Source organism: Gopherus evgoodei, unplaced genomic scaffold (genome assembly GCF_007399415.2).
Source record: "Gopherus evgoodei ecotype Sinaloan lineage unplaced genomic scaffold, rGopEvg1_v1.p scaffold_36_arrow_ctg1, whole genome shotgun sequence".
Classification (NCBI taxonomy): domain Eukaryota; kingdom Metazoa; phylum Chordata; order Testudines; family Testudinidae; genus Gopherus; species Gopherus evgoodei.
In genome coordinates, this window is record NW_022060038.1 from 1839670 (window position 1) to 1845802 (window position 6133).

Genomic DNA, 6133 nt, shown 5'->3' on the forward strand with positions numbered 1-6133 from the left:
TGCCCATTCACCTTGGTTGGTTAGCTCAATGTGAAGACTTCTCTAGACTTGACTATGACGTCAATAATCTGGTGCCATCTGCAAATGTTGGCATTTCATTGTTCACCACTCTTTCCAGAGTGTTAATAACTATAAAATATTTATTGTGCTATTTATTATAAAGCATGTAATCCCCCTCACTCTGCTTCTCTTACTTCACAGACACCTTGAGCATTTCTGAGCACAATCGATGCATAGATCACCTCATGGCACATTTCAGTCTCAGTGATTCTGACCGTTCATCATTCATCCTAATGGGAAACCCCGGCCTGGAAGCTGCTCACATCTGGATTTCCATCCCTTTCTCCACGTTCTACTTTATCGGCCTGTTGGGAAATTTCATGGTTCTGTTTGTTGTAGGCAAAGAGCAGACCCTACATGAACCAATGTACCTGCTGCTTTGCATGCTGGCGCTCACAGAAATTGGTGCATCTACTTCCATTGTGCCAAAGGCACTGTGTATATTTTGGTTCAATTTGAAAGGAATTACTTTGGGTGGCTGCCTCACCCAGATGTTCTTCCTTCACGCGGGTTCTGTGACACATTCAGCCGTTCTCGTGACAAAGGCCTTTGATCGCTATGTTGCCATATGTAACCCTCTGAGATATGCCACCATCTTCACAAATAAACGAATAGCTACTCTAGGGCTAATGTGTTTTACAAGAGCTCTTCTCTTAGTTCTGCCCCTGCCTCTGCTCCTGAGCAGGCATTCATTCTGTGCCAACCGCATTATCCCCCATACGTACTGCGACCACATGGCTGTGGCAAAGATGTCATGTGGGGACATCACAGTGAACAGGATGTATGGCTTGGTGATAGTATTTATAGTCCTCGGGTTTGACCTGACACTCATTGCCCTGTCCTATGGTCTGATAATCAGGGATGTCCTCAGAATACCCTCCAGGAAAGCCCACCAGAAAGCCCTCAACACATGCACAGCCCACATCTGTGTGATGCTGATGGCTTATCCTATCTTCCTTTTCTCCACTCTGACATACTGATTTGGTCAGGGTATGCTCCCTACGTACACATTATCTTGGCCAATCTGTATTACCTCCTCCTTCCCGTGCTCAACCCTATTGTTTATGGTGTCAAAACCAAAGAGCTTTGTGACAAAATGCGCAAATACATCTGTGGAATGTCATCAACTGGGGCCAGTGACTCTGAACCTCTCTGACAAGCGGGGTAAAGGATATTCCCTCATTAGTCAACGGCAATCCGTCCAAGTTTGGTTGAGCTCACCATTGTGTAAGTTCACAGTCTTAAAAGCTCCTCACAACTAACATCTTATCACTCCATCACCAAGCACTGCTCTCTCTGTTGCTGCGTTCCTGCTCTCTGACGATCACCCAATCTCTTTCAGTGTCACTCATCAGCCCCCACCTCCACACACCCTGTCCCTTCCCTTTCTTTGACTTCCAGACACCAAAAGATACTGCAACTTTGTGAAGCCAGGTGGATTTCCATTAGACCCTGTTTGAACAGCATTCTTGATCAGTTTGGAGAACTGAAGCAATGCTTTCTGATAGCCAAAAAAAAGAAAAAGAAAGCAAGCAACTATAATACTGAATTTCTTCATCCTAAGTACAATGATACGGTGATCAAAATTTACCTGAATTTAATATGTCCAATACTTCAGAAAGCCTGGAGGATAAACCAAATGTTTCAGTTGGAAAGTGCTAATACAGGAACGCTGCTGCAGGAATTCAGGACATTCAACTAGAACTTAATGGTGAGAGTTGTGAACCTTTGTGTTTTTGAAAACTGGAGCGTGTTATCCTAGGTTCGAGGGTGTGTACCCCAGAATGTGTTCAAGCCAATTACAACCATAGGGTGTGCACTCGGTCACTATGAATTAATAAAAGAGAGCACAACATAATTAAGGGTTAATTGGAAAGCAGGCTTTTAGATGCAAAGTTAAAATCTAGCTGGCAGTTTCTGCTAATCAGAATGGAAGGAGCAGACAGACAAGTAAATAAATTAGAAAGAAAGAATATAAATGAATGTGAACCTAGAGTCTAGATGCCCATGATAGTAGAAGTTTTCTGAAAGTTAGGAAAAGTGATGATCCAGTAGGGGTCACTATGATCTATGCATTTTGTAGAAGTTAAAAAAGATTAGCTAATACAGCGTACTTTGGAGCAGTCCTCTGAAGCCATCTTGAAAGATTTTTTTCCTGAATCCCTTCCTCTCTGGTGGGTGAGCAACTGACCACTGCGAACCTGCTGTTACTTACTCAATACCATTCCAGCTCTTAGGTAAATAGCTGGGATGTTTGAAACCTATTGCTTATGTCTGTGTGTGCTTAAATCAAATAAACTGCAGTGTTAGGCAAGAGCATGTTTACTTGCATTTAATCCTTGATCAGACTGCATTGCTGTGTTCTCATTTCTTTGATCCTGACACTGCTTGGAGTGAAAGGGTTAAGATTTCCCAGCTGGGGTTTTGAAAAATCCGCGTAACAGACTGCTGTGTTAAGCCATGAAATTGCCACGGAGACCAAAGACTTACCACTTTGTACAGTGGATTTTTATACTTGCTCTAGTGGCGTGGTGACCCGCTCGAGCCCTGGGAGAGGGCTGGCAGGCTGGGAGAACAGTCCAGGCTGAGTGGGGAAACAGCCGCAGCTGTGGCCACACCCCAAACGGACTCAGCTGGCCCTATAAGGGACTGCTAGGCTGAAGCAGTCTCAATCTCTCTCTCTCTGCATTCAGAGAGCGAAGGGCCTGGCTGCTGGAAGTTGAGAGAGTACCTGAGGGAAGTAGGGCTGGGGAATAGGGCAAGGGAGCTGTAGGGCTCTGCCTGGTAAAACCCCCAGGCTGCAACGTAGTGTAAGGCCAGACAGGTACTGGGGGTACAGAGGGGTAGCCACAGGCAGCAGGTCCAAACCCCTTTGCCTGTGATGAGTGGCTTATACTGCAGTCTGCCCCAGTGAACGGGGGCTACATGGAGACTTGCCAGTAGCCAAGACTGAGGCAAAGCAGGAATAGTGGGTGGGGGTTCCCCGGGGAGGGGGAGACCCAGAACTGTGGGGGTACTGCCAGGGGGCAGCACAAACAAGCTATTTCCCAGAAGTCACCAGCAGGAGACGCCACAGGGATGAGTCCGCACCTCTATACTTGCTTTCAGCTGAAACTTTCAAAATACACACTGACTGTTCCTGCTGTCCAAGGCATCAGACTTAGGTGTCAAGATTTCATCTTGGACATTGTGAAAGAGATGAGACAGAGACTACAATCAAATGTCCAAGTGATTAGGAAACACTATTTCACTAGGCGGAGGATGAAACACTGGAATGGGTTTCCTAGGGAGGTGGTGGGATCTCCTCCATTGACATGGAATGAGGACAATAATGGGGGATTTCAGTTATCCCCATATTGACTGGGAATATGTCACCTCAGAACAAAATGCAGAGGTGAGAAAATTTCTCAATACTTTAAATGGCTGTTTCTTGGAGCGACTGGTACCGGGACCCACAAGGAGAGAGGAAATTCTCAATTTAGTCCTGAGTGGTGCAAAGGAGCTGGTCCAAGAAGTAACTATAACAAGACTGCTTGGAAATAGTGACCATAATATAATAACATTTAACATTCCTGTGGTGTGAAGAGCACCTCAATAGCCTAACACTGTGGCATTTAATTTTAGAAAGGGGAACTATGCAAAAATGAGGGGGTTAGTTAAACAGAAATTAAAAGGTACAGTGACTAAAGTGAAATCCCTGCAAGCTGCATGGACACTTTTCAAAGACACTGTAAGAGAGGCCCCACTTCAATGTATACCCCAAATTAAGAAACACAGTAAAAGAGCTAAAAAAGAGCCACCGTGGCTTAAGAACCATGTAAAAGAAGCAGTGAGAGATAAAAAGACTTCCTTTAAAAAGTGGAAGTCAAATCCTAGTGAGGTAAATAGAAAGGAGCATAAACACTGCCAATTTAAGTGCAAGAGTGTAATAAGAAAAGCCAAAGAGGAGTTTGAAGAACGGCTAGCCAAAAACTCCAAAGTTAATAACAAAATGTTTTTTAAGTACATCAGAAGAAGGAAGGCTGCTAAAAAACTAGTGGGGCCACTGGACAATTGAGATACAAAAGGAACACTTAAAGATGATAAAGTTATTGAGGAGAAATTAAATGAACTCTTTGCTTCAGTCTTCACGGTTGAGGATGTTAGGGAGATTCCCCAAACCTGAGCTGGCTTTTGTAGGTGACAAATCTGAAGAATTATCACAGACCGATGTGGAACTAGAGGAGGTTTTGGAATTAATTAATAAACTTAACAGTAACAAGCCACTGAGACCAGACGGTATTCACCCAAGAGTTCTGAAAGAACTCAAATGTGAAATTGTGGAACTACTAACTATGGTTTGTAACCTGTCCTTTCAATCAGCTTATGTTCCCAATGACTAGAAGATAGCTAATGTAATGCCAATATTTAAAAAGGGCTCTAGAGGTGAGGCACCAGTACCAGGCAAATTAGTTGAAACGATAGTAAAGAATAAAATTGTCAGTGACAGAAGAACATAAATTGTTGGGCAAAAGTCAGCCTGGTTTCTGTAAAGGGAAATCGTGTCTTACTAATCTATTAGAGTTCTTTGAAGGAGTCAACAAACATGTGGACAATGAGGATCCAGTGGACATAGTGTACTTATATTTCCAGAAAGCCTTGACAAGGCTCCTCACCAAAGGCTCTTATGTAAATTAAGTTATCATGTGATAAGAGTGAAGATCCTTTCATGGATTGAGAACTAGTTAAGACAGGGTAGGAATAAATGGTAAATTTTAAGAATGCAGAGGGGTAACTAGAGGTGTTCCCCAAGGGTCAGTCCTAGGAGCAATCCAATTCAACTTATTAATAAATAATCTGAAGAAAGGGGTAAAAAGTGAGGTGGCAAAGTTTGCAGATGATACTAAATTGCTCAAGATAGTTAAGACCAGAGCAGACTGTGAAGAACTTCAAAAAAATCTCACAAAACTAAGTGATTGGGCAACAAAATGGCAAATGAAATTTAAAGTGGATAAATGTAAAATAATACACATTCCGAAAAATAACCCCAACTATACATACAATATGATGGTGGCTAATTTACCTACAACTAATCAGGAAAAAGATCTTGGAGTCATCTTTGAAAACATTCACGCAATGTGCAGCTACAGTCAAAAAAACAAACAAAATGTTAGAAATTATTAGAAAGGGGATAGAGAATAAGAGAGAGAATATATTATTGCCGTTATAGAAATCCTTGGTATGCCCACATCTTGAATACTCCATACAGATATGGTCTCCTCATCTCAAAAAAAGATATACTTGCATTAGAGAAAGTTCAGAGAAAGGAAATCAAAATGACTAGGGGTTAGGAACGGGTCCCATATGAGGAGAAATTAAAGAGGCTAGGACTTTTCAGCTTGGAAAAGAGGAGACTAAGGGGGATATGATAGAGGTATATAAAATCATGAGTGATGTGAAGAAAGTGAATAAGGAAAAGTTATTTATTTGTTCCCATAATATAAGAACTAGGGGCCACCAAATTAAATTAATGTGTACTAGAATTAAAACAAATGAAAGGAAGCCCTTCTTCACACAGCGCACAGTCAACTTGTGGAATTCCTTGCCTGAGGAAGTTGTGACTGCTAGGACTATAACAGAGTTTAAAAGAGAACTGGATAAATTCATGGAGGTTGTCCATTAATGGCTATTAGTCAGGATGGGTAAGGAATGGTGTCTTTGACCTCGGTTTGTCAGAAGGTGGTGATGGACGGCAGGAGAGAGATCACTTGATCATTACCTGTTACATTCATTCCCTCTGGGGCACGTGGCATTGGCCACTGTCGATAGACAGGACACTGGGCTGGATGGATCTTTGGTCTGACCCAATATGGTTATTCTTATGTTCTTATGACTATGCCACACAGGACAGTGGAAGGGGAGCCCTTAAGGTCAAGGAGGCCTTGGGATTAAGGGAATGGGAGTAGGGACTCCAATCCTTTTGCTAGCCAATTCCCCTGGGGTAGTGCAGAAGCCAGGAAATTCCCCAGAATAGTTACCCGCTTACATTAGGAAACTGGGACACTGAAGGGTTGGATTTTAATGACATGTAAAG

At 42.7% G+C, this 6133-nt stretch overlaps 1 pseudogene; it reads left to right on the forward strand.

The window, feature by feature from the left end:
- The first annotated feature begins 245 nt into the window (after positions 1–245).
- Positions 246–1216, forward strand: LOC115641908 (annotated as a pseudogene).
- Positions 1217–6133: the final 4917 nt, after the last annotated feature.